The sequence below is a fragment of the Lactuca serriola genome, chromosome 4, assembly GCF_051521515.1.
Source record: "Lactuca serriola cultivar US96UC23 chromosome 4, Lser_US96UC23_V15, whole genome shotgun sequence".
NCBI classification, from domain to species: Eukaryota; Viridiplantae; Streptophyta; class Magnoliopsida; order Asterales; family Asteraceae; genus Lactuca; species Lactuca serriola.
Window position 1 is genome coordinate 398,118,540 of NC_136411.1, and position 27,197 is coordinate 398,145,736.

The window sequence follows — 27,197 nt, forward strand, 5'->3', positions numbered from 1 at the left end:
TTTCCGACTTTTGCTTGATTAAGTAGATATATCCATATCTGCTATAATCATCTGTAAAAGTCACATAGAAGCGGCAAGCATCCCTTGTGGTGGATCTAAATGGCCCACACACATCGGTGTGTATGAGATCCAATAAACCCTCACCCCTTTCACAAGTGCCAGTAAAGGGTGACTTGGTCATCTTCCCAAGTAAACAAGACTCACACGTGTCATCGTCCCTAAGGTCGAATGACTCCAACACTCCATCCTTTTGGAGTTGGGCTATGTGTTTCTTGTTGACATGGCCAAGGCGACAATGCCACAAGCATGCTTTGTCTAGACTAGTAGACGAATCAATATTCAAAACATTATTTCCAAAATTATCAACAATCAGCATAGATTCATAAATCCCATTACAAGGTAATGCATTGAAATAAAAGACACCATTCAAATAAACATTAATAGAACCATTATTATTATCAAAAGAATATCTGAAACCTTGTCTAAACAACCCGTGAAAAGAAATAATGTTTCTTGCCATATCTGGCGAATAACAACAATTCTCTAAATCTATTCCTAACCCATTACTCAACACTAAAGAATAAACACCGACTTTGGTCACAGGCGAAGATCTTCTGTTTCCCATAATCAGGTTCATCTTCCCATGCTCCATCTCCCTACTTCTTTTTAGGCCCTGCAAATCAGAACAAATGTCGTAACCACATCCTGTATCAAGAACCCATGAAGTAGCAAATGATGAGTTATTAGATTTAATAGAATACATACCAACAAATGTGGGCTTGATCTTCCCATCTCTTATGTCCTGCAGATATTGAGGGCAGCTTCGCTTCCACTGGCCCTTTTGGTGGCAATAGAAGCACTCTGCTTCTTTAGGATCGGAAGAGGGTTTAACGGAGCCAGCTTTGGTCCCACTTGAGGACGAACCATCACGGGGTTTCCCTTTATGGTGGCTCTTACATGGAGCCTTCCTCTTTTTGCACTTTCCTTGACCTATTGCCATCACAGGACCGGCCACAGCAGGGGACGGTGCAACGGATTTGTCTTTGAGGTTGCTCTCAGCAGTCCTCAAAAGTCCTTGGAGCTTGCTCAAGGAGACCTCCTCTTTGTTCATATGGTAGGTCATCCTAAACTGATTGTAACAGGAGGGCAAGGAGTGGAGGATTATGTCGATAGCCAAATCCTCATCAAACTTAACATTAAGTTTGAGAAGACGATCAACATACCTCTGCATTTTCTGCAAATGAGAGGTTAGGGATTCTCCACTCCCCATCTTAGCGGTGATCATGTTAGTAATGATCTCATAGCGCTCTTGCCTCGCGCTCTGGTGATACCTGTCCAGCGAATCCTGATGCATTTCATATGGATACATGTCCTCATAGGACTTTTGGAGTTCGAGGTTCATGGTGGCCAGCATGATGCAGTGAACTTTCGTGGCATCACGCTCGTGGGCCTCAAAGGCGGCCAGTTCCTCAGGAGTAGCAACATCTGGGATGATCTTCTCAAGCTTTTCATCGAGGACATATTCTTTTTCCTCGTAGCGTGTGATCATGTGAATGTACCTCATCTACTCGTTGAAGTTTGAACCATCAAATGTCACTTTCTGACACAAGTTCATCAACGAGAATGACCCAGAAGCGTTGTTGTTGTTGTTGTTTATAGACATCTGAAAAGAAAGGGACAAAGTTTGATTAGAAATGAATCCCTAATTAAACACCCAAATGATTAATTAGGGCTAGGATCCAACAACATTATTTACAACTTAGAAAGGGATGTCGTACTCTAAAAGTAAATAATTTGAAGGTAAGTGAATGACGATTCACTAATTCTCACCATGAAAAACGAAAAAGAAATTTTGGTTTTAAATGTATTGAAAACTCCTAGATCTTTGAGATTCATTGAACTTTTCAATGGCATGTTTAAATCTCGATATGCATTTCAAATTTGCGACTAGGATGCCGAGGATCGCAAACAAATTTGTGAATAACCATGCGAATTAACGTGGTGCACTCAATGTCATTATCACCTAATCAATGTGCCGGTAAACCACACACGCTCCATTGATCTATGACAAACATCGAGTCACCCTTCACTACCTATGTCATCCCCAAATTGATGTGCCGGTTAACCACACGCGCTCCATCAACGTTTGACAAGGGTACGAAGTGTAATTCCATGGGTTAGCATCATTTTCACATTTTACCCTAAAGTAACTAAGAGTGGGAATTTGTAAAAACAATGTAGTTACTTTAATATTTCCATTATACTTTTAATGAGGAATTAAGTGCCCTATCCTATCCGTTCGGCTAACGACCCTCCACCAGTCAAGCAAGCGGTAGATGTGAGTGTACATCCATTAAGCGCCATTTTATAGGCAGCAACCTTATACCCACCTTATAGTCTGGCTTCATGAATGAGGCCTACTAGCGATAAGACTAGCTCATTCTTATACATATATAATAATTAATCTTATAATATCATAATTGTATAAGGGTGTATTTTAAAGCATTTCAAAATACTAGTATCTTAATGTGTATTTAAAATTTTCGAAAATTAAGGCTATTTAATTTTAAAATTTTACACACAAAAAAAAAAACTTTGATTTAATAATTATCAAACAATTAATTTGAACTATTAAATATTTAAGGTTTATCAAAAAATCAAACTATTAATTTATTTAATCCTTTTATCCCCTAGATTTTTTTTTAAGTATATGGAAAGGATAATACAAGATCGTCAATTATCCAGTTTAAACAATTAAATTGATAATCATAAAGATAGCAATATCCAAATCCCTAAAAACTTGGGATCTTATCTTGGGGGCAAGGGATTTTCGAAATCCCTAGGGTTTCTTAACCCTAATTTCGAAATTTGGAGGCTAGGCAAATAAGTTTTAAGAACCCTATCAAATATCGCCAACTAGGGTTTTGCAACCCTAATTTGCGAAAATCACCAAGCCTTAGGGTTTACTTGCCATAAACCCTAATTTGTCAAATTCATAATATGTATCAAATCCAATTGAAAACAAAAAACCAATGGCTCTGATACCACTGTTAGGTTTAATACAAACAATCCTATGTGTGCATGCAACCCTAGTTGGATCTATGTTTTCACTATAAGACATACAACTTTATGAACACAAAATAAACCCTAGCATGCTTCTATGATTTTCAAAAATTACATAGAAGTGTAGTAGACATACCTTTGTTGTTATATAGCAATAACAACTAGTTTCCTTGGTCTTTTGAACTCTCTTGAACTCTTGAAAGCAAGCACCACAATTGTAGTGCCTCTAATGGCTCACAAACACCTTGAAGCAAGAAGGCAACTAAGAGAGAGAAGGGAATGATGCTAATTTCGTCCCTAGGGTTCCCTTCGAATCAAGTGGCCTAAAATTGAAGCATAGGGCATGTATTTATACTATAGGGTGCTAGGGTTTTTAGTCTAAACCCTAATGGACAGCTTAGCCACCAAGCAGCCCAAGGAACCTTATGGAATGAGGCCTTGGACGAAAATATGATGATCCTTCATCATAATGTCGTTCCCCCTTAGTCCATTAGGTTTCCTAGCCCAAAACTCAACTATCACACATTTGACAGTTTATACCCCTTTATTTAATTAATCTCTTTTAGTCACCAAATTAATTCCTAATTAATTTATGACTAATACTAATTAAATAAATATGATTTCTCCTTTAATATATTATTCTTATAATATATAAATAAATCATAATATCTCCTCTCTCATATCAAATTACCTTGTCAAGTTGCTTTGGTGAAGGCAACCCAAAAGGACTATGCACACTCGGGTCAAGTATATACCAAATATGGTTACTGACTTAGACACTAATCCAACAGTACTCAGCTGCCACCTTTCTCGAATAAGGGATTATTCCTGCCAAAACTTCAAGCTTCCATTGCTTCCTCAATATAACTCTGATTCCAATGAACCTCATATCCACGGAAAGGTGACGAGATTCCCTATGCTTCTAGCAACTCGTTGTAACCCCGAGACTTCCTCATGCCCGGGTTGCAACCTACGAACCCTAATTACGGATGATCTGAAACAGGATGTTACAATTCTCCCCCACTTGCAATATATTTCGCCCTTGAAATTTATCAAACATAGATCGAACCCAATAACCCGAGAAGTACCACCGAAAGGACCTCATATCATACAAAAATTCTTTCAAAGACACATGAACCCAACAGGGACTCCCGACCCCGAAGATGGACAGACCCTTCTACCGCTGCAGTACTCGATCTAATTCTCCAGAACTTGATAACCCTAGCGGTCTGTCTCCCTGCAGGACTACCCTCGCAAAACATCATCATGTTAATCGCTCATCGACTAACGGACTCTAAGAACACTCTACCAACTCTGATTCTCTAATCGATCCCGATCGAACTCAAGAGGAACGAAAAGGTCAAAACCCACTAAGGACCCACCACTTGAATATCTTTCAGAACTCTTCTGAAGGAATGATCCTCAAAACTCTGCCCTCAGACAAGGAAACGGTCAATCCAGCTCGGAACGATCCTCTAACACCCTTAATCATAAGTCCAATTCATCTCAAATGTCCCTTCCAACACTGAGCACCAGGTCGACTCCGACCCAATAGTTGAACCTCCAAAGGTTACCCACTGCATACCTAATAAACCCTCACCCCTTTCACAAGTGCCAGTAAAGGGTGACTTGGTCATCTTCCCAAGTAAACAAGACTCACACGTGTCATCGTCCCTAAGGTCGAATGACTCCAACACTCCATCCTTTTGGAGTTGGGCTATGTGTTTCTTGTTGACATGGCCAAGGCGACAATGCCACAAGCATGCTTTGTCTAGACTAGTAGACGAATCAATATTCAAAACATTATTTCCAAAATTATCAACAATCAGCATAGATTCATAAATCCCATTACAAGGTAATGCATTGAAATAAAAGACACCATTCAAATAAACATTAATAGAACCATTATTATTATCAAAAGAATATCTGAAACCTTGTCTAAACAACCCGTGAAAAGAAATAATGTTTCTTGCCATATCTGGCGAATAACAACAATTCTCTAAATCTATTCCTAACCCATTACTCAACACTAAAGAATAAACACCGACTTTGGTCACAGGCGAAGATCTTCTGTTTCCCATAATCAGGTTCATCTTCCCATGCTCCATCTCCCTACTTCTTTTTAGGCCCTGCAAATCAGAACAAATGTCGTAACCACATCCTGTATCAAGAACCCATGAAGTAGCAAATGATGAGTTATTAGATTTAATAGAATACATACCAACAAATGTGGGCTTGATCTTCCCATCTCTTATGTCCTGCAGATATTGAGGGCAGCTTCGCTTCCACTGGCCCTTTTGGTGGCAATAGAAGCACTCTGCTTCTTTAGGATCGGAAGAGGGTTTAACGGAGCCAGCTTTGGTCCCACTTGAGGACGAACCATCACGGGGTTTCCCTTTATGGTGGCTCTTACATGGAGCCTTCCTCTTTTTGCACTTTCCTTGACCTATTGCCATCACAGGACCGGCCACAGCAGGGGACGGTGCAACGGATTTGTCTTTGAGGTTGCTCTCAGCAGTCCTCAAAAGTCCTTGGAGCTTGCTCAAGGAGACCTCCTCTTTGTTCATATGGTAGGTCATCCTAAACTGATTGTAACAGGAGGGCAAGGAGTGGAGGATTATGTCGATAGCCAAATCCTCATCAAACTTAACATTAAGTTTGAGAAGACGATCAACATACCTCTGCATTTTCTGCAAATGAGAGGTTAGGGATTCTCCACTCCCCATCTTAGCGGTGATCATGTTAGTAATGATCTCATAGCGCTCTTGCCTCGCGCTCTGGTGATACCTGTCCAGCGAATCCTGATGCATTTCATATGGATACATGTCCTCATAGGACTTTTGGAGTTCGAGGTTCATGGTGGCCAGCATGATGCAGTGAACTTTCGTGGCATCACGCTCGTGGGCCTCAAAGGCGGCCAGTTCCTCAGGAGTAGCAACATCTGGGATGATCTTCTCAAGCTTTTCATCGAGGACATATTCTTTTTCCTCGTAGCGTGTGATCATGTGAATGTACCTCATCTACTCGTTGAAGTTTGAACCATCAAATGTCACTTTCTGACACAAGTTCATCAACGAGAATGACCCAGAAGCGTTGTTGTTGTTGTTGTTTATAGACATCTGAAAAGAAAGGGACAAAGTTTGATTAGAAATGAATCCCTAATTAAACACCCAAATGATTAATTAGGGCTAGGATCCAACAACATTATTTACAACTTAGAAAGGGATGTCGTACTCTAAAAGTAAATAATTTGAAGGTAAGTGAATGACGATTCACTAATTCTCACCATGAAAAACGAAAAAGAAATTTAGGTTTTAAATGTATTGAAAACTCCTAGATCTTTGAGATTCATTGAACTTTTCAATGGCATGTTTAAATCTCGATATGCATTTCAAATTTGCGACTAGGATGCCGAGGATCGCAAACAAATTTGTGAATAACCATGCGAATTAACGTGGTGCACTCAATGTCATTATCACCTAATCAATGTGCCGGTAAACCACACACGCTCCATTGATCTATGACAAACATCGAGTCACCCTTCACTACCTATGTCATCCCCAAATTGATGTGCCGGTTAACCACACGCGCTCCATCAACGTTTGACAAGGGTACGAAGTGTAATTCCATGGGTTAGCATCATTTTCACATTTTACCCTAAAGTAACTAAGAGTGGGAATTTGTAAAAACAATGTAGTTACTTTAATATTTCCATTATACTTTTAATGAGGAATTAAGTGCCCTATCCTATCCGTTCGGCTAACGACCCTCCACCAGTCAAGCAAGCGGTAGATGTGAGTGTACATCCATTAAGCGCCATTTTATAGGCAGCAACCTTATACCCACCTTATAGTCTGGCTTCATGAATGAGGCCTACTAGCGATAAGACTAGCTCATTCTTATACATATATAATAATTAATCTTATAATATCATAATTGTATAAGGGTGTATTTTAAAGCATTTCAAAATACTAGTATCTTAATGTGTATTTAAAATTTTCGAAAATTAAGGCTATTTAATTTTAAAATTTTACACACAAAAAAAAAAACTTTGATTTAATAATTATCAAACAATTAATTTGAACTATTAAATATTTAAGGTTTATCAAAAAATCAAACTATTAATTTATTTAATCCTTTTATCCCCTAGATTTTTTTTTAAGTATATGGAAAGGATAATACAAGATCGTCAATTATCCAGTTTAAACAATTAAATTGATAATCATAAAGATAGCAATATCCAAATCCCTAAAAACTTGGGATCTTATCTTGGGGGCAAGGGATTTTCGAAATCCCTAGGGTTTCTTAACCCTAATTTCGAAATTTGGAGGCTAGGCAAATAAGTTTTAAGAACCCTATCAAAAATCGCCAACTAGGGTTTTGCAACCCTAATTTGCGAAAATCACCAAGCCTTAGGGTTTACTTGCCATAAACCCTAATTTGTCAAATTCATAATATGTATCAAATCCAATTGAAAACAAAAAACCAATGGCTCTGATACCACTGTTAGGTTTAATACAAACAATCCTATGTGTGCATGCAACCCTAGTTGGATCTATGTTTTCACTATAAGACATACAACTTTATGAACACAAAATAAACCCTAGCATGCTTCTATGATTTTCAAAAATTACATAGAAGTGTAGTAGACATACCTTTGTTGTTATATAGCAATAACAACTAGTTTCCTTGGTCTTTTGAACTCTCTTGAACTCTTGAAAGCAAGCACCACAATTGTAGTGCCTCTAATGGCTCACAAACACCTTGAAGCAAGAAGGCAACTAAGAGAGAGAAGGGAATGATGCTAATTTCGTCCCTAGGGTTCCCTTCGAATCAAGTGGCCTAAAATTGAAGCATAGGGCATGTATTTATACTATAGGGTGCTAGGGTTTTTAGTCTAAACCCTAATGGACAGCTTAGCCACCAAGCAGCCCAAGGAACCTTATGGAATGAGGCCTTGGACGAAAATATGATGATCCTTCATCATAATGTCGTTCCCCCTTAGTCCATTAGGTTTCCTAGCCCAAAACTCAACTATCACACATTTGACAGTTTATACCCCTTTATTTAATTAATCTCTTTTAGTCACCAAATTAATTCCTAATTAATTTATGACTAATACTAATTAAATAAATATGATTTCTCCTTTAATATATTATTCTTATAATATATAAATAAATCATAATATCTCCTCTCTCATATCAAATTACCTTGTCAAGTTGCTTTGGTGAAGGCAACCCAAAAGGACTATGCACACTCGGGTCAAGTATATACCAAATATGGTTACTGACTTAGACACTAATCCAACAGTACTCAGCTGCCACCTTTCTCGAATAAGGGATTATTCCTGCCAAAACTTCAAGCTTCCATTGCTTCCTCAATATAACTCTGATTCCAATGAACCTCATATCCACGGAAAGGTGACGAGATTCCCTATGCTTCTAGCAACTCGTTGTAACCCCGAGACTTCCTCATGCCCGGGTTGCAACCTACGAACCCTAATTACGGATGATCTGAAACAGGATGTTACAATTCTCCCCCACTTGCAATATATTTCGCCCTTGAAATTTATCAAACATAGATCGAACCCAATAACCCGAGAAGTACCACCGAAAGGACCTCATATCATACAAAAATTCTTTCAAAGACACATGAACCCAACAGGGACTCCCGACCCCGAAGATGGACAGACCCTTCTACCGCTGCAGTACTCGATCTAATTCTCCAGAACTTGATAACCCTAGCGGTCTGTCTCCCTGCAGGACTACCCTCGCAAAACATCATCATGTTAATCGCTCATCGACTAACGGACTCTAAGAACACTCTACCAACTCTGATTCTCTAATCGATCCCGATCGAACTCAAGAGGAACGAAAAGGTCAAAACCCACTAAGGACCCACCACTTGAATATCTTTCAGAACTCTTCTGAAGGAATGATCCTCAAAACTCTGCCCTCAGACAAGGAAACGGTCAATCCAGCTCGGAACGATCCTCTAACACCCTTAATCATAAGTCCAATTCATCTCAAATGTCCCTTCCAACACTGAGCACCAGGTCGACTCCGACCCAATAGTTGAACCTCCAAAGGTTACCCACTGCATACCTAATAAAACGACTTACCGACTTCCTTCGCACAATAACTACCTCGGCTCATTGTGACACACAATCCATGAAGTTCGCAATACCCCAATAGAATACTACAACCCCATCTGAAGTCATCTCACCTCAGACCTCTTTCGTTCTACCATTTACTGGTTCCAAGCGTCTCGTGGTTCTTCCTATACCAACGAAACTAACCCACTCCGGTCTGAGACATCAGATGGAGATCATTACCCCTCAAAATGAAACCCATCTGCGAATCTGAAACCTCATCCCACCTACTCAATACATGAATTGTCCCAAACTCAACTCGAAAGTATGATTCCACATCAGAATTGGAACCACTCATTTCCAATTTTATACTCAACCCGAACCAGAGATTCGCGAATTTATGCACACACCATCTCTCCAATTCCTTCCGATTACGATAATCCCTCCTCAACTCGAGATACAACAATCCTCGACCGACACGAAGACCCCAGTCTCACCCCTGGTCTGGCAACCAGGTTCCCGAAGACTCAAGTGGTAAGGCTACCCAAGCCAAAGAACTCCTATGCTCATGCTCTGACTAGTAAATACTACAGCTCTCGGCCGAACAATAATCACTCTTATCAACTACTAAGTGCTAAGGTCCCCCCACGGGTAGTCCTACGACACCCCCTCACTGACTCGTGAATGCTACGGCTCCCCGTATTATCACCACCACACTCTTTCGCTAATCAGTGAATACTACGGCTCCCCGCAGTACCATGACACTCTCTTGCTGACTAGTGAGTACTACGGCTCCCTGCAGTATCACAACACTCTCTCGCTAACTAGTGAATACTATGGCTCCATGCAGTTATCACGACACTCCTCGCTGACTAGTGAGTACTACGGCTCCCCGCAGTTTCACAGCACTCTCTCACTAACAAGTGAATACTACGGCTCCCCGCAGAATCACAACACTCTATCGCTGACTCATGGATTCTATGGCTCCCCGTAGTCTTACAACACACTCTCGCTCAATGACTCACCATGGGCTCACTCCATGGTTTTCCTGATAATCCCAAGCGATTACTCCCACTCGGATCCACTTGTTCTCTTATCACCCCATAATCTCATTATCAAACCATCACTACACTGAGTTCACCAACTCATGCTCCGCATCTCAACATAGATAGGTGTTTACACTCACCCAGCTTATGCACCGCCACTCCTCATGTAAGTTCTCGAAGGCAAGGCACCTTTATCAGCACATATACACCCTTATATAGTCCCACTTTGGCGATACCTAACTGATGGGTTCCCACCGGAATCAAAGTTTCTCGGTACTTCACTCGCCATCCCATAACCCGTGTCTCAACATGACAAAAAATTAGGACACCATACTCGGGCACCTTGGTACACCATCACAGCATCTCATGATGTCTTGCCTCAACCACTGATCTTCCATTTACGCAACTCGAAACCTCGAAATTCTCTTATATTATAAATTGAAAGATAGAGGAATCGTCAAGGACTGAAAACACGTTGACGAAAATCCGAAGCTCCACCCTTTACTGATCACCACCCATACGAACAACTCACACCAACTCTAAAATTAGTTGACAAATCAACTGCTGCCCCTCTTGGAGTATAGATCACAATCTATACCTATACCCGCAAATCTCAGCTATTGTACCCTGAACTCGGTGACCTAACCGCCTCGAACTCAAAATTTGCAACCCGGAAAATCCCTAGCCATAAGAAAATTCTCTGACCAAAGGCCACCTGCCGTGGATTCACTCGTCCTTCCTTAAGCACATACGTATACATCATCCAGACTTGTGCCTCACCTCATCCACGAATAACCCAAGTCTGATGTGTCCGCACCGTGGATCTCCATAACCAGTTCTCTAACCGCACTTGAACAAATTGTTTATCCTCTCAATAGAATACTTGGTTCTCCCCTACTAAGGGTTCGAACCATCACCAATTGGCATACCAACAATCTACTCCATAGACTGTTTCACCAGATATATAACACTTCTTGGAACGTGTCACACCCCCAAACCTGAACGGCGGAAACGTTCGGGGGCGGATGACTTCATGTGGTAACGTAACAAATGAATACATAGTAAAGAAAGCAATACAACCATCATATATATAATTGAAAGTTTACATTTGTCAAAAGTTACATGTTCAAAACTCAATTACAATATGATGTCAAAAATACGAGATTAAACTGGCGCCGCAGCATCCCTTCATCAAAAGCGAAATGAATACCTGAAATTACTGATTTCCTGGGACATACAAGTAATTTTGAAAGAGTAGATCAGCATTTAAGCTGGTGAATTTCATAAGTATTTAAGTGACAATGTTTGAATGAAATGAAATGTTTTATCTTTGTTTGTTTGTGTTTATAAAATCCTATATTTTCTACTAGTATAAAAGTAGCCTTCACTCAAGACCAATGTTTGTTTCCAAAATGTATGTAAGTGTAAAATAACCAATGAGTTTGAAAACCTTGTAAATCAATGCATTTTTAATACCCCTTGTGAGTTTTATAACCATACTATTGACTCGGAATGCCTATACACAACGTTCTTCAGGCGTTGGAATGTTATGACGTTTGTCACCCCAAACGGTGGACTGCAGCTAACAGTCAGGGTGCGGGTTGTCAAGCCTGTATAGATCTATACACAAACACCATGCTCCCCCCTTCAAGGGATTCTGGTATATAATACAGGACTTGAAATGTGTACTCGAACGTACATGAAGTTAGTGTCTCACAAAACCGTGGTATAAAAACAGATCTACTTGTTAAAATGTTACGTTTGTTCTTGTATACGAAAGTAAACTTCTTGAAATTCATGTTTCTAGTGCATAAGAGTTAGAAATTTGTTCGTAAAACTATACCTATTATAGTTTTCTAAAAGTGTGTCTTGTTTGTTTAGAAATACCTAGAAAAAGAATCACTTGTTTATGAAAGCATAGATTTTTGGTGTAGAGTCGAAGATAGAAAAGAATAATCTAAGAAAAATTAGTTTATACATGCATTACAAAAAATTTATATTTCAAAAGATAGAATGCTATTTTAACATATATTATATATATATAAAAGTTCCTTAAAGGTTTATAAATCGCATGTGATTTGGATATATAACAGCATATAAAAGAGTTTCTTTATGTAACACACGATAATACTCGTGTGTTTTACTTGTAATCCCCCCTTGAAAGCATATAAAAGCATTTAGAATATTTAAAAAGGTTGATTAAGGGGTATGAAACTCACTTGAAAGTTTTGAAGATAGCGAGGTGGAAAACCGGGCATAGTTTCGTCTCGGGAAACGGATTTTCCTCGGGATTCTCGGGAATCTCGGGAGTAAAATCGACCCTCGGGACTTGAGCCAAAAAGACCAGAGCTTCGGCTTTGAACAGGCACGGAAAACGAGGCAAGGTTGTGAGAGAGAGGAGAGAAATGAGCCCTTTTCTCGGAAGCCCTCGCATCCTATTTATAGGAAGGCTGGACTGCCTCGGTACGCGGGGCGTACGCTCGTACGCAGCGCGTACGCATACATCATGCATGACCGAAGCCTCGACTGCCTCGGCTTCGGATGGGACAGGTTGCTGGGTACGCGGGTCGGATGGGACGGGTTGCTGGGGAGACGGGTCGGATGGGACGGCGGGTCGGACGGGTCGGGTTGCTTCGGACGGGTCGGACGGGTCGGCTTCCTCGGATAGGGCGACGTGGACGATCAGAGGCCAATCCTCTCGGTTACGCAGGGCTTACAGGGGTACGCAGCGCGTACCTCGGATGAGGACGCTGACTCCCCTTCGGATAAGGTCCGAATTTTGAATTAAATAAATATATAATTTATTTAATAAACTTCAAAAATTCATATCTTCTTCATACGAACTCCGTTTTCGATGGTCTTTATATCCACGCGTAGGTGAGACTACGCTCTACAACTTTTGTTTAGACTCCGACGGCAAATTCCGAAATTATTTTTTTTTATTATTTATTTTAAACTCATCGTGTTTAAGGAATTTCTTTGGAAATTCATAACTTCTTTATCTGATGTCGGTTTTTGCCAGACTTTTTACCGCTGGAATACCATTGTCGAGACCTTCGATTCTCGTTTAGGTAATTCCGGCCAAAAGTCGCTCGATCTCCGATTCGAGTTTTTAGCTGTCTGTTGCTAAGCCGAACTTGGAAAATCATAACTTCGCTATATGAAGTTGGATTTGGGCGTTCTTTTCACGTACGATCATGGTTCAAAGACATTTAAACATAGAAGGAAATTAAATAGAACTATTTGTACATTTATTTATGAAAGTAATTTTTATTAACTCAAAAGTGATTACAGTACTTGACCTTTTTGGTCATTACAAGGAGTTGAAATATCGGGTTGTCACAGAACGTACCACATAATCACTTCAATGATCTTCCCGATGGAACCAAGCAACTCCAAATATCCCGTAATTCATACAAAAATCTCAATATCCTCCCAACGTGACTGCTTCTAGTCGTCTCGAAGCCTCATACATATATACCGCCGAATACCTCAACTGTTCTGAATTAGTCCTAACTCTTGGTTTGGAAATAATGCACTTTCATGCTCTACATCTATGATTCCTTGACCAGTCTACCATCACGGGAATCATCATCAAAGCAAGAGACCCCACTCTCACATTCGATACACAACGAAGAAAATGAGGGCCACCGCCCCGATATACTGCTCTTAACCGCCTAAAAATGCCGCTAAAGTATGCCTCCCTCAAAAGGCACCTCCTTGTTCTCATACATCATAGACCTACAAAAGACTCTTTCATGTTATAAGAAATACCTCGCCACAAACATACTACCCAAAATACTCTGGTGAAAAGGTTGCAACCCTATGTTACCCTACGGGGTTTACCTCCAAACTCTGAAAACGGAAGCTCGTCATCTCTTTTGCTTCTCCCAGGAAACGAGTACAACGCAACTCTTTCTATAGGAGGTGATGTCTCATCTATCAGTCAATTGCTCAACTCAGACTGCGATCCTCCAATAAGCATCATCTTTACTTATCCCTGAGTCCGGCGACCCCAACTGGCATCTCTCTAAAAATCTCTCGGAAGCTAACTCAATTTCCCTCTCAAGGAATGCTCCACTAAAACTCGTACAAATTTATTTTGGACCCACACTCTATCACATCTGATCTCAATCTAATCAATCACAACGACATAACTGGTAAAACTAGAAGCACTAACCGCCAAGAATCATGGTACTCGAACCATGTGATCACCTCTCGATCTGCTATGAATCATGGTACCTGAACCATGTTATCTCATCTCAATTTGATATGAATCATGGTACCCAAACCATTTTATCTCCTCTCAGTCTGCTACTTAGAACTTCTGGAATTGTCCCTGTTTCGAGTATAGGTCCTCTGCTTTTAGTAGTACGGGCCCATACTACCTGCCACATCTACCCATACTTTCCACACGGATCATCCCATATTTCCTAGGTAGCTGCTCAACCTTCTCAATCAACAATCCCTTTAAACCCGGTCGCTCCCCAATGAATATTGTCCTTTATCACCATACACATCTGACTAAGGTTACTCCCTAGGCTCTTCCTAGGTTCTCACACTTCTCTGCCATCAGCTTCTGAAGAACTCCTTATGATGCCAGCCATCTACCTCCTGAATATCGTCATATTCACTTAGTAGCTGATTCCCATCATCAAGGGTTCCATAAAGCATGAAGCAAGCACATTCGAGCATCGAATAATCTTCACCAGCACGTAAAACCATTCTTGGTTACAACACTATTTGCGCTACTCACACTCAAAAGGTATCACCGAACTCAAGCAACCCTACCTCTCGCAGGTATCTAACTACTCCCTCAGTAGGCTACTTTAACGCTCATCTAGGTATCTATCCTAGATTACTTCTCTAGTCAAAGCTCTCTCTAAAAGATTCTTATTGGATACTCTTAGTCTGCACATACTCAAAGCACATCACAGATAACAACAATTCCTAGGCTAAGGCATCACAAATCCGACAACTCTAGCCCTAATATATGAAATACCTAGCCTAGCTTCTAGCATTCATCCCTAATATCTCACTAATAACTCATAACACAAATAAGTAAGGGTATTTTGGGAAATCACTGTTCGAGCTCTAGCTGATTGTATACACTGCTTCTTCTAGTTTTCTCTTAGAAACTCTTTTTCGCTTTAGAAAAATCATTTATTTTGAAAACTTCTCTCAAATCCCCAGTTTGAGTCCAGACATACCCGAAGGTGCATCCGAATCCCTCAAACCAAGCCTCTGACACCAACTTGTAACACCGTAAATTTTCAAACAAAATTTTCATTTAAAATCATATAATTCTCATAACACATTTCTCAAAAATCTCATTAATTTAATTTACAAATCGTAACCACATAATTGTTTGATTAAAATCCAGGATCCTTAAAACATAACTCTTTCATTGGTGTGTACAATCAAGCGGGTACCTTCCCACGATCCTGAGAAAAACCTGAAACAACTAACACATACCACGATAAGCATGAAGCTTAGTGAGTTTCGCAATATACCACACATATCTCATTAGCCACTCAAGGCTATAACACAATAAGACCTTTCGGTAAATGTTTCTCAGAGGGACCCTCTGGTCCCATAACTCGGGTGGACCCTCCGGACCTAACTTAATAAGAACAAAATAATACATAGAATAAATCACATATACATAATGTAGGATATCACAGGGCTCAATATAAACACATAAGACCCTCCGGTCACATAAGAATTACCTTCGATGATGAACAAACCCTAGAAACGCTGCTGCTGCGCACCGACCCCTATCTCTAAGCCAAACCCAATATCAACCCAATTAGGAACTAAGTCCAAACTCTCACTCATTAGGCCTAAAGGTAACCCAATAACTAGCCCATCAATAATATAAAACCCATTGGGCCCACCATGGCCTAATAATAAATAGGCTCTCCCGAGGCCCAACTCTCAAATCTAAATTGAAAACCCAACTCAAGGGCCCAAAGTACACACACACACGTATATATATATATATATATAGATATATATATATATATATATTTATATATATATATATACATATATTCCCCTGGTCCAAAACTCTAGTGCAACAAGCCCAAACTCCAGGTCTAACACTCAAGGCCCAAAATGAGACTTAGCCCAAAAGTCCACAATGATGTTACGTGGGGCGTACCTCGAATCAAGATGGATCCTCTCGATCTTGTGATGCCTTCGGCCCAAAATTATCCAGATAGCTGCCTTAACTTTGATATTAGTCAAGGGAAAGCTTATGAACGGTTCCGAAATGACACGCTATTCCGTCTCATCCTTTCGCCCCGGATGGTAGGAATAAGATAAAGGAGGAGGACTTTTTTGACTTCAACCGACGCCAGCTGCAAGCTTTCGGTTAATGTCATCCAATCTTCGGTACAAAATTTCCTTCTTCTATTTCATATTTCCAAACACTTCCTTATTCCATCTAGTCACATGGTCTCTGAATCCATCAACACCTTCATTCCAACCTTGTTCCTCTCTCCAGGCCGCTTTGACAAAATCCGGGAAGTCCTCGTAACAAGGTAGCCGTAGGGGAACCTGTGGCTGGATTGAATCATTCGCGATGGAAATTCCCTTCAAGGTGCTTGCTTCCACTGGTGGCGGGCGGGCGAAGGGTCCAAAGGACATGTAGCCGGGGGCGAGTAAGAAAATCCAAGAATTCCATTGTACTTCTTGTTCATCAGTCGGAAATCAAGACAAACCAGGCACTACGGTGAGACGTGAAAACACCCGATCCCATTCAGACCTCGATATGTGGAATCGCATCCCACCCAGAGTTTTACCTTCTCCAGTCCTGGAAGGAAACCCTACTTTCCTTCCTTCCTTCCCCCCTTGGTACGCTCAACGTACTCACGAATCTAGATTGGCCATCGGGGACACATGGTCAATACGCGGGGCGTACTGGAATTACGCTTAGCATATGACTAGGATTCTTTTTCCTACTCCTTTGGTCTTAACCCATTAATACATTAAGTCAAATCCTAGATCTAGACTTCCTAATGGCTCTTACTCCATATAGTCAGTGATATTAAGCCTTTGCATCGCTGATAAGGTCACCAACGCACAAAATTCTCACTCTTCTATCACAAAATGCTCATATCTCATGCATGGCTTGATTCCAATGTCTAAGTCTTGATTTTTATGACATTACACCACTAAATACACTCAAAGGGGTTTATCAAAGTCTCTGGAGATCAATATCTCATAAATTCTCCAACTTTAGGGATGAAATCCTAAAATGCTCTACTAGGATGCACAAATCAAAAGAGTGGGAAAATTTGAAGCTTTATACCTCTATATGAAGCTCCCAACATAGATATGCTCAGATCCAAGGGCCTGGACTCTCACTACTTCTTCTCCAAAGCTTTTTCTTCACTCCAAGAACACACAAAAACACTGAAAGGCTCTCAAATGCAATCACAAGCTCCATGAACAAAGGTTTACGGTTTAAGAGGGTTTGAAATCTGAGGATGGTGTCCAGGAATGAGGCCATCTCATTCTTTATATAGAGACACACCAAAAGTTAGGTTTTCCATTATGTGCCTAGTACGCCCAGCGTACTAGGTGGCTCCGTTTAAAAATCACGCACATGAGTACGCTAAGTGTACACACACGTACGCCCAGCGTACTCAGCTGCCACCTTTCTCAAATATGGGATTATTCCTGTCGAAACTTCAAACTTCCATTGCTTCCTCGATATAACTTCGTTTTCAAAGAACCTCATATACTTGGAAAGGTGACAAGATACCCTACGCTTCTAGCAACTCATTGCAACCCCGAGACTTCCTCATGCCCAAGTTGCAGCCCACAAACCCTAATCACTGATGATCCAAAACAGGATGTTACAAGCCAGATCCCCCTAATCTACAAACTCCCTCATGTGTCTTGCCTTTTTTCCGATAGCGGCTTCGACCCTGCTGGCCCTTCAATCTAGAGTCGACTCCCTTAGGTTTCTTCCTAAAAACCCCAGTCATGTGCCCAATCTCTGCTCTCCTCTTTGTGATGTGCTCTATATCATTGTCCCTCTCCCCCGCCCTCACTATCATGTCATCCAAAGTCAGACACGTCGAGTAGCTGACATACATCCGAATGTCAGCTCACAACATGTCATGATATCGGGTTTTCTTGATCTCCTCATCACCCGCGTATTGAGGCACAAGTAAGGCCCTCTTCCTGAACTTGGCGGTGATGTCCGACACTGACTCAGTAGTTTGTATCATATCCAAGAATCTCCACAGCTAGCACGAACTCTGCTTAAAATCTGGTCATAAAGTCTGACTAGCTCGTAGCGTCAATGGTTGGGGCTCCCAACGTGTCACTCACTGCCTCCCACCAATCTTTGGCCTGCTCTCTCAAACAACCAGCAACAAACCTGACCTTCGACCCCTCAGGGCAGAAGCTCGTCACCTACACAGACTCAATGTCCGCAATCCATCGTCTCGCCACACTGGGGTCCTTTACCCAGCTGAAGTCTGGCACCAAGCATCCCCTGAAACCCTTAAAGGAGAGTGTGTGAGTCCCTGACTTGCCAGGTGCCATGTCACTCCTACATGCCCTAAGGCAATCTTCCATCAACTTAATGATACCCTCCTTGAGCGACCCGAAAATAATCGGGGTTGCCTCAACGATGCCTCTCGTAATCTCGGATGAAATGAACTCGCACAATCTGTCATCAACTAGTTCAGAACCTGTACCTGAGCCTAAACCTGACCCAGACCCTGAACCTCCTGATCTGTGATGTGTCATCACCATTCTGAAACAAACCACATAATCGTCAGAGTCATACATAATATCGAGAGACCTCATGCTCACTACAAAGTTCCCTGGTTTAATCACGACTCTCGTTGATTCGATTACAGATCCTCTGCTTTCAGTAGTACGGGCCCATACTACCTTCCACATTTATCCGTACTTTCCTCAATAATTTCCTTGACTCCACAATTTCCCTTTCACTACTACTTCTCTCAGCGCTAATCTCATCCTCGACTTTCCCTAGTGTAATCTCTGCCATCAGTTGCATAAGAAGTCCCTACTATCTCTCCCTAACTAGCTCGTGAATACCATTACATATTACTAAGACCAGATAATTCTTCAAATGAGAGGTCCTACCCAACAACGGTTGGACTCAATCAAGAGTTGCAAAATATGGCTAGACCTAACCTTGAGAAATTATTTAGTCCTCTTACTATGTAACTTAATTTATTTTTTTACTAGTTAATTAAAGATAACTAGGACTAATAAAAGCACAAAGCATGCAACATTCAAGCATTGAGTAACCAAAACCAAGCATATCCTAATCAAGCTATCATATCACTGACCAATCAGTATTATCATGCAGTTCAATAAGCACATATAGTAGGCACATAACACATCTTCTAGATCCTTAGCCCTAATCTAGCATACAATTCTCATACACATAAAGTAGGCATATAAGGTATCCTTCCTAGATACTTAGCACTAATCTAACATCTAGTTCTCATAATCATATCATCTCCTTATCTTAACCAATCCATGCCTACGATGACACATACATCACCCATCGCGATCGGTAGTAGGTCAATCGGAAACTCGATGCCAAAAATCTCCAGCACACATCCTCGGAATACCTCGATAGCAAAAACCGTATGCTCATCCACCATAGAAACCCTCAGAGGTCGACTCAACGCCTCACGCCAGATACCGAGGTGATGACTAAAGGTTATAGACACAAAGGATCGACTCACACCGTACTCAAATAACACTAAAGCATGTACAGAAATCACAAGAAATGTACCTAAATATAGCACAGGATAATCACAAAAGAGTATCTTAGAATAAATAAATAAATAAGGAAATACATACCAGCCACGCCATTGAGTGATGCACGGACCTTCACCGGCCTAACAATAGTAATATGCAATGCAGCAGGAGTGGAACCCTGGGCTGATCCCTTAACAAGCTGAGGGCACTCGGCCTTCCGATGGCCAGTCTGGTTGCAGTGGAAACAGACTGCAAAACCCTTGGCGAAATACTTCGCCATATGCCCCTCCTTGCCACATTTGTAGAAAATCCCCGCCCGTCAAGATCCCTCATGACTCTTTCCGCACTTCCCATAAGTGAGGCCCTTCTGGCTACCTGACCTCGAATCAGCGGGCTTAGCTCGCTTGGCTGCTGGCTGCGATTGTGCCGACCACCGATATCTCCCCTGAGACTCCGCATCCTCCCTCGCCTAAGTCTCCAACTCAATCTCCCTCCTCCTGGCATTTTCCTGGAGCTCAGCAAATGTACAGTAAGACGAGTTCGCCATGAACTCCCGAATATCCCTCCTCAGAATGATCAAGTACCGACTCATACGTGCCTGCTTAGTCGCCACATGCTTAGGGTAAAACATGCCCTCTAGTGAAACATCCGCGTAATCACCGTCACCAACTCTGTCTTCTGTCTAAGAGACAAAAACTCCGGGGCCAACCATTCCCTCTCCACCGGTGGAACATACTGATCTCAGAACATCGCAAAAAACCTCTCCCATGTCACCGCAACATGCTCTGCAGGAGTAAAAATGGTCGTTACAAACTACCACCAGTCCTTCGCTCCCAAGCTAAGCTGGTTCAGCACGAACCGCACCCTCAAATGCTCTGGGCATGAGCAAGTATAGAAACACCCCTCCACATCAGAGATCCATCTCATCGCAACAATTGGATCCTGAGTCCCATCAAACTTTGGTGGCTTCGTGTTGCTGAATTCCTGGTACAACAACGAGTCACCACCCTGCAGTTTTGCAGTAGTGACAGTTGCGGTGGGAGCAACAGCAGTCGCCTCGGAAACAACAACATATCGCTCATCGAACGTCTCGATCAAGGTGGTCTTTATAGACACAAACACCACTGGAATAGCCTCTCGGATGGCTGCGACCACCTCGTCATGAATCATCCTGCGAATCTCATCATCGCTCACTCTACTGCTCTCAGGGTTTTTGCGTGTACCCACCATGATGTCTCTGAAACACAACACAAAATCTTCTGAGGCTTGCTCGAGCATACTCACATTTGACTACTCATCCCTACTTGTTACTTATTATCCTAAGGACTCTTACTTGGATTGCCTGCAAATCGGGTGCTTTCTGTAATACGGGCCCAGTACTACCTTCCACACCCTATTAAGCTCATTTAAGCATCTCTTCCTAGATTATCTCCCAACTCATAACTCAACACATACTCAAGCAAATAACAGCTAACACTGATTAGAAGCATCTCCTAGGCTAACGGATCACATAACAAGCAACTCTAGCCCTAGAATATGAAATACCTACCTTACTCTCTAGTATGCAATTAGTAAAATATCTCATAACACAAGTATGGTATTTTGGGAAATCACGGTTCGGGCTCTGGCTGATTGTACAGACCGCTTCCAGCTCATTTCCTCTTAAACTCTGTCTCGTTTTAACAAAAGTTTATTTCTTTTGAAAAATTCTCCTCAAATCCTCAATTTGAGTCCAAACATACCCGAAGGTGCATCCGAATCCCTCAAATCAAGGCTCTGATACCAACTTGAAACAACAAAAAAATTCTCAACGAAAATTTTAAATTTCAAAACACATAAGTTCCAATAAATAAACCAGAAAATGCCCCAATGTCAATTTATCAAAATTCATGTTCAAAAGAAAACTATATATAAAACTCCAAGATCCTCTAAATCATCAAAACAATCTCCGGTGTGTGTGTGTACAATCAAGTCGGCGCCTTCCCGTGATCCTGAGAAGTACCTGAAACTAATAACATGTAACTCGGTAAGCACAAACCTTAGTGAGTTCCCCAAAATATCACACACAACTCATTAGCCACTCTTGGCCATAACTTAGTAATACCCTCCGGTCGATGTGTCTAAGTGGGACCCTCCAGTCCCAACACAGTAACTCATAAAAACAATGATCATCATAAATCACAAAGAGAAAATGCAGAATATTACAATACACAGATAAACACATAAGACAGCTCAATCACATAAGGATACCACTCTTGGTAAGTAGAGTGAGAAAACACACCTCGTAAGTAAGTTAAGTGAATGAATACTTCTCGCACACGAATCACCGATTCTAGCCTCCACCTAATCACATAAAATAATTATATCTAATTAACTCTTTAAATCATTTACTAAGTTATCTTTCTCTCTTTCTCTCTCTTTTTCTATCTCTTGAAGTGTGAAAAAGACCAATTTACCCCTCCATGGTTTCCTAAAGACAAGGTTTACCAAACCCTAAGTCAACATAAGTCGAACTCGAGTCAACATTCCTTGTTGACCCTACTCGTTGAGTGCATTTATCGGACTCGATCAGTCTGCTCGCCATTTAGAGAAATACTTAAAAGTCTGACTCAACTCGGTGAGTGTAGTTGACCCATCAACTCGTCAAGTTGCTGCTCGATCAAAACCTTCGGGACAACCCTATCCGACTCGTCGATTCGGCTCCTTGACTCGGCGAGTTCATTCAGACTCATATCTCATTCAGTCGATTTCAAGGCCGAGAACCTTCCCAAACTCTAGATCTACACTCCTTCTCATCTATCACTTAAAGTCATAGGCTTTACGTTCATGCATGGCATTTCTAGCTTAAAATGCCAAGACACACCTCAAAAAGGGGTTTTCACTTAAGATCACTATTCCGGTTGGATAAAGTAGGGACTTTTGGACTTTAGGGACCTTACATGGTCCAAAGTTCAACCCTCTCAAAGAACATGAAACACTCAAGGTCCTCATATTTGGGTGGAAAAACCCAATATTCGCAAAATCATGAGATGTATACAAAATAATGAGAAAGGTGCAAGCTTTATACCTTTCCCAGAAGCTCTGAAGTGAAACAACCTCAGGTCTAGCAACTACTTCTTATCTCTTGGCTTGGAATTTTTCTCTTCTCTTCACAAGATGCACCAAACACTCACAATTAGCAAAGCACTCTCTCTTTAAGCTCAATGGCCGTCTAGGGTTTGCTCTCAGGAAAGTGTAGCCGCAAATGAGGCTATAAGTGCCTTTAAATAGGACCCAAACCCGGGGATTTAGGGTTTCTCATCCCAATTCCTACTCGGTGAGTCGGCTCTCGGACCCGTTGAGTAGGTCATTAAACCTACATGGCACATCGCGACTCTACTCGAAGAGTTGGAGCACCGACTCGTCGAGTGGCTCAAGAGATAATTAAATAAATAAATAACAAATAATATACCTGGAAGTCTGGATGTTACAATTCTCCGCCACAAGAATTAGACTTCGCCCTTGAAGTCATGATCTAAAAATAACTCTAGATACTGCTCTCGCATCTCGGACTCCAGCTCCCACATCAACTCGGACCCTTTCTAATGTTGCCACTGGACTTGAACCATGGGGTACCTCTTTGTTCCTCAGAACTTTCACCTTTCGATCCATGATCACAATCGACCTCTCAAATGTAATTTAGACTCGCATCTACCTGAATGTCCTATAGTGGTACCACTACCTTCTCATCGGCTACACACTTCCTCAGCTAAAACACATAGAAGGTGTTATGAATCAGACTCAACTCCACAGGTAGCTCCAGACGGTACGCTACCCTACCCACTTTGGCGGTCACCCTAAAAGGACCAGTGTATCGTGGCCCCAGCTTGCCCGGCTCCGTGAATCAGATCACCCCTCTCCAAGGGGATACCTTCAGGAGTACAAAATCTCTGACCTGGAACTCTAGCTCGGATCATCGCCTATCTGCATAAATCTTTTGGCGACTCTAGGCCGTTAGCAACCTCTGTTTGAACTGTTATATCTACTCAGTCATCTTTAGCACTATCTCTGTGCCACCGATCACTCGCTGCCCCACTTTTCCCCAATGAATGGTAGTCCGACACATTCTCCCATAAAGAAGCTTAAAGGGAGGCATACCAATACTCAAACGATAGATGTTGTTGTAAGAAAACTCAGCCAAAGGCAAATAAGTGTCCCAACTTCCCCGAAATCCATAACACATGCACGCAACATGTCTTCAAGTGTCTGAATCGTCTGCTCACTTTTCCCGTTTGTCAAAGGATGGTACACAGTATAGAAGTGTAACGGGGTACCCAAGTCCTCATGAAATTTCTTCCAAAAGCTGGAAGTAAAACGCACGTCTCGATCTGAGACTATCGAGGTCGGCACTCCATGTCGAGCTACCACTTCCCTCACATAAATCTTGGCCAATCTCTCTGCAGAAGAACTCTCACTGATCCCAAGGAAGTGTTGGGTTTTGAGCATTCTAACACTCCTAAGTGTACATGCAACCCTAAATACCTTGGATCTATGTTTTCTCTATTATACATGCAAATATGAACATCCAAGGTATTATCCTAATCTAGCATACAAACAATGGATATATCAAGATAGAATACATACCTTTTTCATGTAGAAAGTCTTCATGAAGCTTGAGTGCCAAGTTCCCCAAGTGTGACACCTCAAAGGGTTCACACAACGCCAAATACACTTGGAATAACTTGAGAGAAGTCTACACTTCATGAAATCGGCTTGCCCTCTCTAGAATAATACTAGTCGCCGATTTTGTTAAGAATAAGATCTTTATATAGTGTTACAATTAGGGTAAACCCTAATTGTCATGACTTTCCATTTCCTTGGATCCATGGGTTCACATACACCATCGAGCATCCATGGACCATCCTATGGGTTTTAGCCCAACTTGATTATCCATGGAGCATTAGCCCACTATACAAGTATGGATGATTTAAACAATCAACCCATATATTTAATTAGTCTTCTTTTGATCACTTAATTAATTCTTGATAAATACTAATTAAATAATCTTATTATTCTTATTATTAATATACTAGAACTTATAATATATTAATAACCATAAGTGTCTTATTTCTCCCATTATAGTGTATCCAAGTGCATGATGCCATGCAACCCAAATGGACCATGCCAGGTCAGGTCAAGTCTTACCAATTATAGTTATGGACTTAGACATTAATCCAACAGTCTCCCACTTGGATAAGTCTAAAACTAATATTGCGTATGACTTCAGGAACCGACTGGCAATCATAGCTCTCAAAAGCTTCTGTCGAACTCTGACCTTGTAGATGAACTCTGACCTTTTTCAGTGACTTGTCCATTAGATAAGGGATCATATACTCCTCCATTCTAGATATCATATGGACTGAGACATGGATTATAATCGTTCTCTCTGTCCATTTGTTGTTTCCCGATTTCCGATTTATGACGACTGACTAATTGAACAAATCAAATCAGTCCTGGCCCGGCCGAGCACTTCCATATGTCATCATCAAATCATCGAGGGGCCCACAGATATCGCTTTTATCCCGAAGGTAAAAGGAATGGATAAACTTTGACTCATATGGCTTGTTCTACTACTTGTTGAATCATACACAAAGACACGTTTTATAGCACCGAGTTACCAAATGCATTTTATTGCAATCAATGTACTATCAACTCATAGTAACAACTCATATCTCTAGGTTTGAAGAATATAAGATATTATCGTCTCATGATTACTCGTGATAAAATCCATGAAGTGATTCCAATGAGCGCGGGTTGAATCCAATACTCAGAACTTATGAGCACTCATGAGTGTTGTAGCCCTTTGTCCAACATCTTAGACCTCTACAAGCCAACCCATGACAGTCTTGATTCATATCTACTTCCAACATATGACCGACTGTGGATGGTTTGAATAACTTAGTCATTTCGGAAGAATAAACCAGTTTATTCGGGTAGTCAAAACATGCAAAGTGAAACACAATAATAATTGAATCCAATATGGTATCAAAACCTATGAACATAAATAAAACACCCTTTATTTATCACCATATGATTACACATTATTCATTGTATACTGTTTCAGCTATCAACTTTATTCTTGAATTTAAAACAATAGTTGTCCCATGCTCCAAGCATGTACACTATGTTTTCTAAACACTAGTCATGCCATACACCAAGTATGCATACTATGTTTGTCTATGATCTTTACTTTGTGAACTAGATCCATTGAACATAACTTCAATGATTCTCTTTTCACAGTCCCAAATCCTAACTGCAAATGCAAGAATTCCAAATTCATGCCATTTACTGAAATCTGTTAGATTCTAAACTTATATGCATTGATCTTCTTGTAATGATTATGCACAAAGTCAGAAAGACTTGACAACAATCATTACAGAGCATTCCAAAGGAGATCAGCTCCTTAGAAACATCCTTCTTGCATTAAGTTTCCTAATCTTAAACAGATTGAAAATTCTAACTTTGAAGCATTTCCAGATTCCATTTTGACTATCACTTCTGAACAAGAGTTGCCTCCTTACAGAGTATGTCAATATGGTCCTTCCAGAATTATCACTATACTTCCAACTGTCCTTGAGCAACTAATCTTTGGTAAACCTTAGATTGTCCTCGACAATTGTTTAATCCTTTTAGTCATATCCAGTTCTAAACCTTTTCCCTTCTTAATGCCCCAGGCATTTGGAAAATTTAGAACGGATGAATATAGAAAATGTAATCGATCCTATATCCGAAGCATATGGGACACGATTCATGATGTCTCGCATAAAGACTAAACCAGTCTTTTGCTATAACATTTCCATTTCAATTTGCCAAGTTCTAATAATTCTGATTATGAAAAGGGATGTCGTAATCATAATTGAATTTTAGAACGCAAATAATGGACTCATATACAAAATTTCCTTATGTTGATCCATTCCAACATGAAATTCATATATGTCCTTGACTAAATGATTAAAACCTCACGATCTAAGCTTATAGATTTGAGATGAAGTATAATTTCCTCTCCTTTAATTATAGCAAAACAACTCTTTCCCAATTGAAACTTTTGTTTTCTATAATTAACATTGCTAACTTGCAATACTTATCATAATTATCATGCTCCCACTAACATGATGAGTATTAGCATAACACTTATGCTCCCACTAGCTTTGACATGTACTCAGAAATCAGCTGACTTTCTTACCAAAGTTTAGATT